The sequence below is a fragment of the Lampetra planeri genome, chromosome 45 (genome assembly GCF_965212315.1).
Source record: "Lampetra planeri chromosome 45, kcLamPlan1.2.h2, whole genome shotgun sequence".
NCBI classification, from domain to species: domain Eukaryota; kingdom Metazoa; phylum Chordata; class Hyperoartia; order Petromyzontiformes; family Petromyzontidae; genus Lampetra; species Lampetra planeri.
Window position 1 is genome coordinate 718,175 of NC_136151.1, and position 12,883 is coordinate 731,057.

Here is a 12,883-nt window from a genome sequence, read left to right on the forward strand (position 1 = left end):
CACACACACACACCGACTCACACCGACTCACACACAGCAATGCATGGACTCACACACACATTGACGTAAACACACATATGTACCTACACACACATATGGACGAAGACACACACACACATGGACTTACACACACACACAGCGACTGACACGCACACTTGGACTGACACACACACATAAACACTTTGACGTACACACACACATGGGGCGTTGTCCGTTCGAAAAAGACAGAAACACACATGGAGTTAAAGACACGCATGGCTCTACACGCACACACATATGGACTCAAAGACACACACATCGACGGGCACAGTAATCCCCGATGATGGCACAGCCATCAGTATGGCAGTACTACGTATGAGGAAATAGCGTGACGTTAGCGATGGAAACAATATAAATGTATTGAAGAAAAAATCAGAAATAACAGACTGGCAGTAGACCGTGGCAGCGTTATAAAAGCGCAGCAAAAAAAGAGAAAATTGAGCAACGTAATAATCCAAAAAGACTTTTGTGCACACAAAAATAATTATTGTAACATCTGTCAACTTGTTTCATAATGGTAAACAATGAACCTGAGTTGTTATCTGCACACAATATCTGGCAACGTATTTGTTTAATAATAATAATAAGCAATGAACGTGATTAATGATCTGCACACAAACATTATTATTGTAATGTTTGTGAACGAATGTGTTTAACAATAGTAAACAATGGACTTGAGTTGTTAGCGTAAGAAGCAAGGAACTTTGTATGTACCATAGCCATGTTGAGGCCTTGTGCCATGCGTAGCCCCCGTCCTGGCCTACATTGGCGAGGCGGTGGAGTTGGCACATTGCCAGGCTAGGGGCTGGGCCGCTACCCCCCCCCCCCCCCCAGCATTCCACACGCGTGCAAGAATAATGCTATGTAAGTGAAGTACCGTTGAGGACGCTTGACACCGAGGTTGAGGCACACGTATATTTATTTGTACAAGTGGTCACAACAGGACAGCACTAGAGGGGGTATCGGCCCCCTCACCCGGATAGCTGGGGATACTCCGCTAGCTACCCCTGACCTGCCTCTGAATCCTCCACTAATGGACTAGGGGAGGCTGTCTGGCCCGACACTGGTTAGTCGGGCTACGGTACCCGGAGTCCCAGAGACTAACTCTGGTTCACGGGACCACGCCGCTGGCTCGGTCCTGCGCGGCCCTGACAAGGGCGGCGTCCCAGGGGAGTCCAGGGCTTCTAGCTAGACGATCTTCAGTCTTCCTCCTTCATCCTAATACTGAGCCCCGATCTCTCCGGCTCATTCCCCTTTATACCCCTCAGAGGATCACAACTCCGGGCAACCCCCCAGGCTGCCCGGTGCGGACGTCGTTGCGGGCACCTCCCCGTTAGCACTCACGGAGCCCCGCCCCCTGTGCTTGTTTCTCGTGTGATCCCATGCATACAGCCCTACACATACAGCCCCTCCGTAACAGCCCTACATAAGCACTAAAATATTATTATCTACGGAGTCTGTACTATAAACTGGACGCATCGTGTTAGGGGGGGCGAAGAGGACATGACACTGTGAATAAATATCCGCAGCGTTATGTGTCTATGTGTTGTCTGTAAAATGCGTAAAAGGAAATGTCCCCCGTGAGGTCGAGCGAACGCGCAGCACTTGGCAGGGTCCGCCCACCCACGCAATTGTCGTCACTTGGTACGGTGGATGTCGCGCAATAAGTAAATAATGAATAATAGAAACGGCACAAATGTGTTAATTAAACTACTTTAACGTTTACGGATGGGAAAACGGAATAGCCTATTCCCACCGCGGGGCTTAGGGCGTGCTGCCTGTCAAATCTTTTTCTACGTAAAGCCCACCGTCCGAGAGCCAAATCCCCCGCAAGCGCGAGCACGCGGAGACTGTTATATATAAGAGAAGAAAAAAGAAAAGAAGAAGAAAGAAATATGTCACAGTAATCAAGTAGAGGCAGTATGGTAGCTTTTATCAATTCCAAACGGAACATAGGGGGGAAGCAGTGTTTGTGTCGATACAGAAAACCAATTTTATTTTTGTCTTTTTACCAATATAATCAATGTGATCTTCAAAATTCAGTTTTGAATGCAGGATGACCCCAAGATACTTATAGATCTTGACTCGCTCTATTTTTTAAAATTATTATTTAAGGAATGTAATTGGGGAAAAATAACTTCCTGCTTTAGTCCTGGTGAGCATTGCACCTTGGTTTTAGAGGTATTCAGGATTAGTTTAAGAGCAACTAGCTGATGTTGTATTTCGTTGAAATCACCCTGAATATAACTACCAGTATGAAAAATAATAATAGGTTTGACTCCTTTCTGGCATTAAAATAGGTTGTTAAGATGTTCAAACATTAAATAAATACCTTTTACAAGGAATGAAGTCAGCATTAACCACACATACTTGTAGCAAAACATGGAAACAGATGTGCTTTGATAATAATGTATGCACTGTCTTTGAAACTAATTGGCCTACACCAGAGACAGCCTTGTGTGTGAAGCCAACATGGATGTATTCACTCTGCCAGAGGAGTGTGATTATAGGAGTAGGAGTGCTATGATTATCAATGGTGAAATGGGATTTGTTTTTCCACTGTTAGTGTAATACATTGTGGGGAAGAGAGCCAATAAAAATATTCAGTTTAAAAAGTAGTAATGTACACTTACAAAAATGTAATTATAACGCTTGTATCGTTGATTCTGCAATAAAAATGATTGAATATAAATGTTAATAACAAGTTTTTTTTATAGCGTCGTTCATGCTAATTGCATTACATAATGATGTACATTAATTAAATATAACGACCAAATACTACATATAGCCAACATCAAGCAAATTAAATACAAAAATGAATAACCATATAAAGAAATGGCACCTAAACAAAAGACATCAGCAACAAAAATCTATTAATGTCCGAGTTTTTTTAATATATTATCTGGTGTTGTATGATAGGCGCGGCGACATCACCACGCAAGCTTCTGCCGCGGTGATATCAACCTTCAACGGCTCGGTCAAGCATTCTCAACCCCCTCACCCAGCCCCCCCTCCGTCTCCACCCGCTCCCTCGCCCAGCCCTCATTTCTTCATTCAGTCATCAAGCAGAATCAGTGACGGACCATTGCGCCAAATGCGTGACCTCTCGCGACATCATTCGCATAAACTGCTCTTGATGCTATACACCAGCGTCTCAAGTCATTTGTTTGATCCACGCAGCATGGCGAGGGGTGGCGGCCACATTACTTTGAGGGTCGCAGTCCACTTGGAACGTCGACTGCCTACTGAGGACATCGGGCAGCAAGCGGTGTCCCTAAAATCTGAGGCGGAAGAAGCCTCTCCCTGGTGTTGTATATATTGTGATAAAAACATAATAAAACACGGAAACATAATTAAATATTGCGAACCTTTTTTTTCATTCGATCCACAGCTGGAGTGTGCTCGAGACTCTCGAGTCAGCACCCTCGTGGTCAGCCGTTAGCTGCTCCCCTGCACGCTCGCTGGTTATCTGCACGCCAGCCTCGACCTGCAGCTGGCGCATACTCGCTGCTTTCGCTGCTCAGTACGTGTCTGTCAGTCGAGGTTCGCGAGCACCCTTGGTGCCCCCCCCCCCCCCCCCGGGGAGGTCTCCCACTGTGCCGCAGCGTGCACGTCTCGATAACTCACTCCCGGACTCTCCAAAACTCATAAAACATCAGTCACTTGACCAACATAACTTTTCCAGCCTATAGCTTGGACAATGTTTCATGCAAACTCGATATGGGTGGAAAACTCAAATTTCCACTTAACTTCTCACACGTCTTAGCTGATCATGATAAGAAAATTCCTTTGCGCACCTCTTTGCTTATCACAACTCATAGCTTAGTACAGTGCAACTTCTCGACGTCCTTGACTCTGTAAATGACTCAAAATATAAGGACAAACGTAGAATAAAACTTGCAGCTATACTTAGAGTTTGCCTTAGAAATAACTCAACACTTGCCAGTGATGGGGGCAACCCCGGAGTCTGTCACCGCAGAACTCAACACGATGGATGATTACTGTGGCCAGACCCAGGAGCTCTCCTCTGCAAGACTGGTTTGTACGATTTCGTGTGGTGTTTATCGATGCATTTCTAGCTTATATGATTAATTACCGAAGACATACTCTTTGTTTTTATCGGTAAAGTCACGTAGGTAGAAATAAAATAAAAAATCACGCCTTTTCGATCACAACACTAGCAATCCTCATCAGGTGGAACACCCACAGCAAGAAAATGCTGAGGTAGGCGGGAGAGCTGCCGTGGCAAGAGGTTATATAGGCAAGGGGGGCGAGAGAAAAAAAGGTGCTAGTAGACCGGCAGGTAGGATGGACATATTAAGGCCCGATGTTCCTCCCACCATTGCACATCCCTGGTTCTGGCTCGTCAGACATCTTGCATCTAATGGCATAACCCCTATCATGCTCCCTCCCTCCGAAGGTCATCCCAATATTTTTGTGAACACAGACCCACTTAATTGCCCCTTCATGTGGTGTGTGTATCTGTACCCCGGTTTGCCAAGTTCGAGTCCCACTCACAATCAACACAGTAGCAGTTATCTGAACTGGTTCCCCCTCCCCCTTAGGTCGACTCAGCCTTAATATGAACAATTGGTGCGGCATGTAAAATAGCCACTGGGAAGACAAAGATGGTGTGGCAGGCTCTGATTATATCCCTGGAATACATATTATATTTGATCGTGGAGAATTAACATAATTCATATTACGTATGTAGTGACATTGCTGGATGTCAACATGCTGTGGTTGCAGTACCGGCCCTAGAGGGGCAGGGTGTGCGCTGAATAATAGCGCTGGATGGCACCACGCTTTAAGTGCAGTGCCGACCCTACAGGACAGGGTGTGTGGGTGCCGACCAAATGTAAGGTTGTATGAGGCCATGGCACTCTGGTTGACCCGGTAGGACACGTGACCGGTTAAGTTGACAGAGGGGCCCCAAGAGGGGATTAGGGGGGGGTCACGTGATTGGGAAGGTGGACGTGGCCAAGCGCGGAGCCGACCACGCCACAGAGAGCGACCAGGGTTGTTGTTCATCCTGGAAGAAACCCTTCGTCTCCATTCTTCGTCCAACACGTGGACCCGGGCCGAAGTCATTGGTCCCGGTCCGCAGTAGCAGTTACGTTGTAACTAGTGTAGTTAGCCTGGTGGTCACCACCTTAGGTTGTTATTCTGTTAAGGAGAAGTTATCCCGTGTGTGGGAAATGAATAAATGTATTGCCTCCAAGTCAACATCAGCGACTTTGTTGAACCCATTACACGTATATTTTTCCGAATTATCAATACTTTAAAACCAAACTTCCATAATTCGTTATCAATATGACATGCTAAAACCATGGCACTTATGTATAAATTAGTGTACTGTATGTTAATTAAACATGCCACTAGTCATATTCAAAACCTTCTAACTAGGTGCTATATTGTCATTTAACAATATATTCTATCCCCCAAGTCAACGTTTAACACCAATATGTTTAAGAATATTTTAATGCAGTGGTTGCCATTTGAACGTTTTAACTTTTCAGGTACCAAGATTTGTTAATTCAGAGAGTGAAACGGCAAGGGACGGGCTTTGTCATTGTGCCCTGTATTTGCCCTCAGGTGGACAGGGAGTTTATTGTGTTTTGCCATGGGTCCTCTCTTGTGTACATTTCTCTCTCACATATTTCCCTGGGTCACTCCTTGCCCATGCAAGAGTTATTCCTCGATGGCCTATCATGAAGTTTTCCTCCATTGCGACATGAGTTAGGTTAATTCCTGGGAAGCAAAATATACTATGGCTTCAAGGCCTTCCTCAGCTCTGGTTATTCTAATCATACCCATCTGATCGATATATCTTGCATTGTTTCCCCACTTCTCATTCTAGTGCTGTTTTGGCTTTGTCATCTGATTGTCCCGACTTTCAGGATGCAGGGAACACATTCGTCTCCAAGGAGTTATGCTATTAAAATTAGAAATTATCTAAATTAATAAACATTTTTTGAAAAGGCATATATACATCAACTTGGATTTAGAGCGGCTGTGAAAACTTGAACGTTAAAACGTACGAATTGCTTTCTCATGAAAAAACAATAAAAGCATACAAATACAATCCGGGTTGGTGAAGTCGAGTCGTGGACCATTTAATAATAAACTCGTCAATGATGTTAGACATGGCCAGATATTGAACTCATATCACCAGATTAGCCTTGAAATCTCTTCACCATCGACACTGTTCGTCACGCTCCTTCTTGCATTGGCCTACAGCAATGTCACTTTATTCGCAGCAGCCTAGCCCTATGGTAGATGACATCTGACTGCTCAGGCAGCTGGAGTTTTTTCGGTCAAAGCGGGGAGTCTTTATCTGCGGAAACTAAGTTCCCATACAAAATCTCTCACGATTCTGACCTCGGCTTCGTGCTATTCACGGCCTACACGTCTCTGATTGGCTGCCTCACTAAGAACATTGGCGTCAAATAACATTGCTCGGCAGACGGCACCAGACTCCTCACCTCAGTTGAATACCGTTGTTTCACACGAAATAATCACGAGATTAGTTGTAGAGAATAAAAGTAACAATTTCGACAAACAGTCACTACGACTCCTTCATATATCTAACATTTAAGTAGCATTGATAATACAAGCAAATTCCGGATTATGTTTGTCATACAGTGTGTCATCAGCAGCCAAGTATACTTCAATCAATATTGGTGAACTATGCATTTGTGGTGGTCAGGATTGACACACACGCGCCACAACCAGGGGGAGGGGTAGAAACCGGTCCGGTCGGGCCAACAGCGGTTGAAACCCCTCTGAAGGGAGGGGGCTGGCAGGAGCTACGATCCCCCAGAACCCTGCCCCTCAGGGAGAAATAGTATATAAGGCGGGTCCCTGAGAGTGCGAGTCAGTCCGTCTCAAGCTGAAGCCAGAAGCCGCCTGAAGAAGAAGAAGACCCTGGACCCCAAGCCGCCGACGTCCTTCTAAGGGCCGGGGCTCAGCGCGGTGCCAGTGGTCGTGGGGTTAAGACCCTGAGGTTCCCTCGGCCTGATGCGCTTGTGAGGGCCAGGTCTGGACGGGCCAGTGGTCAGGGACCCACCGGGCCAGCGGTGGGTCAGCCTTCCCTAGGTTTAATTAGCCTGAGGGCTGAAGAAGGGAGAGTTGTAGGTACGATAGCCCGGAGGCTGTACCTCCCCAGGTTGTGGGTGAAAGGGGCCATTACCCCTTTGTGTTAGGGATTAGTGTAAACTGTTTGGTGAAATAAAGCGTGTTGCCTCTACGAAGACTCCGTCTCCCTCCAAGAACATTACAACTGGTGACAGAAGTGGCCAAGAACTTTGCATACATGGAGACCTGTTGTGTATATACCCCCTTTTTATTTTTTTTTATATTATTTTTTTAAAGAATTATTCTGCAAACATATATAATATCGTTTTTTAATAGACACGGGGCAACGTGGAACGAACACGCCCCCACACTTCCACAGATGCACGCATACCTCACCTCAAAGGGCTAGAGGGCATGAAAGAGGGCAATAAAGGTCATAAAAACTCCCCTAATTTCACACAAGAGGAACAAGGGAGGGGGGAATGGCAGGCGGGGGGTCAGGATGACATCCTTTCGTTAAAAAGCCTTACAAAAAAACCCCTTTGATAAAGACAAAACCAGGCCACGAAATATATAATTATATTCTTAACAAAGGAAACAACATTGACGACAAAAGCACAGACGGGTTTTGAACCATGTTAGATAAACAAGTTACCAACTTAGCCATGAAGATTAAGCAAACATTATCTATCCTCACTCCAATTGGAAACCAGACTACAGTCTGCACCAGAGTCGCGATTCATAAATTGTTAATTAAATACTGACCTTATTCAATTTAAATAATTTATACGCGGCCGGGCCGAAGCATCAAAGAATAATTATGGCATCAGGGTCACTCCAAAACAAAATTCCTAGCCGGGGTACCAAATTAAATAATCACAAGAAGTCAAATAATAAGTACGGAATTAAAGTGGATCTCCTAGGAGAATTAAGGGCGGAGAAGCCTCTCATAATCAACCAAACGCAACACCCCATGAGAAGCGAGCAACTCACGGGCATCTTTGTCTTCCCGAGAGGATCTCCACACTCACACACCAAAAGCCAGGAAATGACACCAATAAAGGTTGGGGCAATGGCTCAAAGGAAATTAACACACGCCTCCGAAATAAATAAATAAATAAACACACGAACAGGGCGCTCCCACCGCAGCACGGACAGCAGGATTTGCACACGCGAGCAAATAACATTTCCATGGGAGATCGGGTCACGATGAAATACCGTGAACACGGTTACGGCATAACTCGGGTCGCTTGCAATCAACTCACAATGGAACCAAGCAGCAAATAAGTCGCATTTCAACTTCCAAACCAAAACAACTTGAGCTGTGCGAGACAAAAGATATGATTCCCGAGCAAGGAAGGGAATCATTAAGCTCGCTTAACGCGTAGGTTTTCGCGACAAATATTATTCAGAAACAAAAACATGGATTAGAATATTTTTTTTTGTTATATAACTCGATGCGAACGCGAATCGTCGGTCTGGTTAATGGATAACTTAGGTGGCGCCGTCAGGAGGCCCCCACCCCTCCTTCCAGAATAATTACACAGCTGTGTCTTCAAAGCTAATAAACATACGGACTAACACACACGGACAAACACACACGGACGCATATGCGTTCACCCCCACAGGAATGTTTTATGACACAGCCTTTTGAACAACTCAAAAAAAACTAGTGGTTTTTCCGATATAAGCAAAGGCAAAATCCATATACCATCTCGTCTCCGGGGCTTCAGCCCCCACCATCTCGTCTCCGGGGCTTCAGCCCCCACCAGATCGTCAAGGGCTCCGGCTCCACCACAGATCTTCACAAGCTTCAGCCTACATCTCATCTTGTCTCCGGGGCTTCAGCCCCCACCATCTCGTCTCCGGGGCTTCAGCCCCCACCAGATCATCAAGGGCTCCGGCTCCACCACAGATCTTCACGAGCTTCAGCCTACATCTCATCTCGTCTCCGGGGCTTCAGCCCCCAGCAGATCGTCAGGGGCTCTGGGCCTCATCTCTCGTCCGGGCCACGGCCCCCACCAGAGATCGTCCGGGCCACGGCCCCCACCAGAGATCGTCCGGGCCACGGCCCCCACCAGAGATCGTCAGGGGCTAAGGCCCCCACCAGAGATCTCCAGGGCTACAGCCCATCTCTCCTCGTCGCCGCCAATGAAGAAGCTCTCGTCATCCAGAAGGACGAGGCTCGTGGGGAGGCGACGTGCATCGCCTTGACGTGCATCGCCGAGGTGCTCGCCTGCCGCACACGAGTGAACGAGCCAGCTTCCTTGCCGCCACCACGCCGAGGTGCTCGCCTGACCACGCAAACGAGCGCGGCCGCGCCGTCAATCTTCGTACGGGCTCAGCCGAGGGAGGAGTCGGAAGCAGCCGATCACCGCAGCCGCGCCAGCCAGAGGGCCCTTCTCCGAAAGTCGTTCGTACCCACAACTTCCCTCACATAGGCTCACACGCGCTCGCGTCGACGCCCACCCCCCTGTGAGACTATCTATTTCGTCCTTACCATCATATCAACCCTACACAATTATCGGAAGACTGATTATCAATTACATGAACCATCAGCTGGCCATGAGGAATCGTGGCCCATCGAGTGATTAAGAGTCCGTCGGTTATAAGAGTGAGGTTATTTTCCGTGCCTTTTCCCTCATTTCGCTCATCACAGAGGCGATCAATAGACTCGTCGAAGCAAACTCAAACTCTCGAAATCCTCATTACGAATCGACCCGTACACAGAGAGAAAATATCTTGTCAAACCGGTTTCTTTGTCAGAGTCTCGCCGAAGAATGAATTAAAACAGAGCCAGATTCGCTCTCACACCACCACACACGCCCTCACCCACCATTATATCAAACATTCCGTTAAAAGGATTTTATACTTGCCGATGAATCTATTGACATAGACTTTCGCCTCTGGGATACAATAAGTGCTTTTATTACCGCCATATGAAGTGTGTCTTGCTGGTTTTCCAACTCGGCCAGTCGCCGATTGTGATCGATACATGGGGGAACTAATGAGATGCCTGGTGAAAGGTAGAGGTTAGAAGTGTTTTTAGTCATTCAATTTCGTAATTGCATAATCTCGCAAAGGCATACGTTTTTGTCATCCATTTTCGTTAATTGCATAATCTTGCTCATGAATTATTGACGCATGTTTGACCTGCATGATAGAATGTCACATGCTTGTTAGAATAAAATTGTTATCACAGAAGCATATCGAGTGTTCCTTCCAAGTCCATGCAAAACTGTCTTATTCTTGAGAACTGTAGCCTGTGATGAGATATGAAACTGGAGACCTAAAATATCATAACACACACTAGGATAATCGGTAAATGTTTAATCAATGATAATCGTGTTATTCCGATTGATATAACTCTGGATAAACGAAACTAAGCCTAATTATCATAACTGCTCACATTAACATAGTCGCAAGCATCCGCATAAATCACTACGATTATCTCCTTGATTATCATAATTTATGCATATAATCACATACATTATCATAATTTATGCATATTAATACAAACATTAACATAATTAATGCTATTTGCGCATTTTTCAGAAAATTATTATTTTTTATTATTTTTATCAAAATTTCATAACCCAACACATACAACATAATGGGGTGGCGTCGTCCGGGATCTCTCGCAGACAGTGTTTTGCATGGATGAAGGAATGAATCACTACATGTGAAGTATTGGAAAATGACGGCAGGAAACTCCTTGACGGGAACACACTTCTTTTATTAAATCTTGACTTGTATCAATACAACGCGTGGCCTCTCTTCTTCACACCGCACTTCTCTTAACTCAGGATTCTGTGCTGCCGGCTCTCTGTGCCTCGTGTAGACTCCGCGCCTCGGCTACACTCCTCTCTCGCCTCGTGTAGACTCTGCGCCTCTGCTACACTCTCCTCTCTCGCCTCGTGTAGACTTTGTCTCTCTCGCGCTGGCTACACCGTATGCATACTCGGCTCGTGCAGACCGTTCTCTCTCGCTGGCTACACCGTATGCATACTCGGCTCGTGCAGACCGTTCTCTCTCGCTGGCTACACACTACACATTACTCAGCTCGTGTAGACCGTTCTATCTCGCTGGCTACACACTATACATTACTCAGCTCGTGTAGACCGTTCTATCTCGCTGGCTACACACTATACATTACTCAGCTCGTGTAGACCTTTCTATCTCGCTGGCTACACACTATACATTACTCAGCTCGTGTAGACCTTTCTCTCTCGCTGGCTACACACTATACCTTACTCAGCTCGTGTAGACCTTTCTCTCTCGCTGGCTACACACTATACCTTACTCACTTCTACTCTCCATTACTCTCCTCTCCGGGCTCTATCTCTACACCTTCGTCTTCATTCTTAGATGGTTCCACTTCTGCCCCTTGCTCCTCTGTGCATCACCTTATATACCCCTTCTTCCCGGGAGACGGAGCGGATGCGGACCTCAACGTCGGCACCGCTCCTCCGTTACCCAATCCCCACGCGCTATCCCCACGATCCGGTTCCGCTCAGCGCGTGTTTCCACTCTCCGACCAATCACACCGCGCTGCTACCCGATCACTCCCTCTGGGCGCGTCACCGGCACACAGCCAATCAGCAGCACTACCCCCACCCGCGCACTGACGCCTGCTCCTCCCCGTCAGCGCGCGTCACCACACACACACCCGTACATACGCGCTGGCACACGACATATACACCCAGCGCGTATCACCACTACATCACCCCCTCCCACATAGCTCGCAGCCGGCCCGGCTGCTAACAACAACCAACCACGACGATAAAACGACAACCAACAAAAAAAACCCCATAACCCCCCGAGTGTGCCCCGTAACATAACACAACAACAACAACAAGAATAACTATGTACAGATTGACAATGAACGCGAAAAGTCAACAATAACACGATACGAGCAAATTCGAAACGAACGCGCCCCACGTCCCTGCGACTACACGCAGTGACGAGGCGCTCCAACCGCCCCGACTCCTCACGAGGCAGGTCATGCAAAGTAGCACGACCTGGCGCGAGTCCGTCTGGCTGGTCCATCGTATGGGGCGGGACACTGACGACCGTCCGGCGGTTCCGGCCGCTCCAGACGGCGCGGAACGGGCCTGAAAGGGCCGGCCCCGCCGCGGAGATCCGGCCGCCGGTGATCGGCAGCTGTCAGTTCCGAGACACCTGGGAGCAGATCAGGCGACAATACGTGTGGATCAGGCAGAGACATTTCCCCCTCTGGGTCGCCGGTCACGTCACACGCCCGGCCATCACGACACAAGGGGAGGCCATATGGAGGCGAGAACGGTTTCAGTCGGGAGGGGTGAACGTACCACCGGCGCTTTCCCCACTTTATCTGAACGCACTGGGGCCGTGCAACGCGCACGACCTCCACGGGTCCCCTCCACGGTCTCAACAATTTAGGCGACGTAGCCAAGGGTGCCTGAGGGCAATGCAGCCAGGCCCTGTCACCTGGTTCCCATTCGTGCATGGACACCTTCCGTGCCCGCAACCGTTCATTAGCAATTTGGCGAGCCCGCGAATTAAGCCGTGCGGCCTCCCTCGCCTCTGTCAGCTTATGAATATTAAACTTAATATGTTCTGCCAAATTAGAATTAGTTCGTGGAGCGGACAGGCCAAGTTGCGTTTCTATTGGCGGGTCAGCTTCCCGACCGTACATCAAATAGAATGGGGAAAACCCCGTAGCTGCATGGGGGGCCATTCTATACGCGGCAAGGACTCCCGGGACCTGCAGGTCCCAATCTACATG